Below are 2,359 nucleotides of genomic sequence, written 5' to 3'. Positions count from 1 at the left end.
CGTTGCGCTTCCGGCATTTAAGTAAGAATTCCCCGGCAGCGGCGCCAAAAATACTTGATGTGTGCGAGGCATACTAGGAAATAGTTATATTTTTACTACGAAAAACTATTAAATACGATACAATTTTACACACGTTATTTATTTATTTATAGAGTGGATATACCTAAACCTTGCTACAACACTTATAGACAGTGTACCTAATCGTACAGTAGTGTAGTTTTTAGTAAGTCCGGTTCGTTCCACAGGGAGACTTAGCCAAGTTTAACGCTATATAAAAAATACAAATATATATATATATATATATATATATATATATATATATATATATATATATATATATATATATATATATATATATATATATATATATATATATATATATAAGTAGTATTATTATTATAAAAGGGGGTTTTTACTGTTTAATGACCGGTTTGTCGATTTTAAAACTTTAGTCGCAGTTAAAACCTAATGTAAAATATTAAAAATAAATATAACTTAATTTTAAGCGTAAAGTAAATAATGATAATGAAATTGCGATAAATAAAAATGCGATAAATAAAAATGACGATAATTAAAGAGTACGATAATTAAAAGTGCAATTAAATACAATGACAGTAAATAAAAGTGCGATAATTAAAAGTGCAATTAAATATGAAATAAAGAAATTATGCTTATTTAAACTTCCGTAATCATGATGTTCGACGTGTTGTTTTTAGTTTATTCCCATGGGTTAATTGTCCTTTGTCCTGGATTATTCGATATGTCCATACGGATTTGTCCATAATAGTCCATCAGTCATAATCATAAAGTGCGAGAGTCTTCGTCAAATTATTCTTATTCCCGAAGTCAAATATTCCAACTAATTGGGGATTCGAATTGTAACAAGGTCTTAATACTTTGTTTAATGAATACACCAGGTTATCGACTGCGTGTAGACCAAGGTTTTACTACTTTGTTAACAATTACACCAATTACCCTTGAATGTAATCCACCCCTGTTTTAACTAATCCATTAGCTATTAATCCAGTCCCGTGTCCGATAAAATGAACAATTATTGGTATTTATAGATATCCCGCCCACCGTGCCCAGTCAAGCGTATGTGGTTATATATAAATACGTCAAATTATAAGTCTATATATTAAATCAACGAGGTATCATTTAGTTAATATAAAGCCCATTAATAGCCCATAGTCTAATTTCCACAAGTGTCGTTCTTTTGTCCAAACCCCAATTATGGTACAAAGCCCAATTACCCAATTTTAATATTTAGCCCAACATCACGATTACTTCGGCATTAAATAAGCATAATAATAACTTAGCTACGAGACATTAATTTAAAAAGGTTGAACATAACTTACAATGATTAATAATAGCGTAGCGTTACACGGACAGAATTTCGACTTACACCCTTACAACATTCGCTAACATACCCTTATTATTAGAATTTAAAATTAAAATTAAAATTATAATATATATATATATATATATATATATATATATATATATATATATATATATATATATATATATATATATATTATATATATATATATATATATTTTTACGTATGAGAGAAAGGAAAGAAAAAGATATTGTAATGTTGCTCAAAACTGCGAAATTTATTGGCATGTGGCCTGGTACCTACTGCCATGCGATCGCATGGATTTCTCTCATCCAGGCCATGCGATCGCATGGCCTACTTTTCCAGGTCACATGTCTTTGTTTGCATTCTACCGATGGTTTATAAATATATATATAATATATAAATAATTTTAAGAATTATTTAAATATTATATTATATTTATGTGCATAGTTGACTTGTAATTTTTAGTCCGTTGCGTCGAGCGTTGAGAGTTAACTCTGGTCCCAGTTCCGGATTTTTGAACGTCCTTGCGTACAAGTTAATATCTTGTATTTTGCATTTTGCGTCTTGTACTCTTGTAATTTTGAGACGTTTCTCATCAATAATTTGAACCACTTTGATTGTACTTTGTACTTTTGACCTTTTTGGTCGTTTGCATCTTCAATTCGTCGAATCTGTCTTTTATCTTCACCTTTTATTATTTAAACGAATATTACTTGTAAATAAAACAATTGCAACTAAAAGCTTATCTTTCTTGAGGGATAATGCTATGAAATATATGTTCATTTTTAGCATTATCAAATATTCCCACACTTAAGCGTTGCTTGTCCTCAAGCAATATAGTCTTGAAATAAATATATACTAGAATCACTTCTTTATTCTTCACACTTTGTACATCAGTGATTTCTATACGGCGGTATGAACAATGGTAGTAACGATGTGGTTTACAGTCCCACATGACTATAAAAATTTAGATCCTTAAGGAAATTGGATCTT

The sequence above is a fragment of the Rutidosis leptorrhynchoides genome, chromosome 10, assembly GCF_046630445.1.
Source record: "Rutidosis leptorrhynchoides isolate AG116_Rl617_1_P2 chromosome 10, CSIRO_AGI_Rlap_v1, whole genome shotgun sequence".
In the NCBI taxonomy this organism is placed as follows: Eukaryota; Viridiplantae; Streptophyta; class Magnoliopsida; order Asterales; family Asteraceae; genus Rutidosis; species Rutidosis leptorrhynchoides.
The sequence above is the reverse complement of the archived record's forward strand: the minus strand, read 5'-3'. Positions refer to the sequence as shown.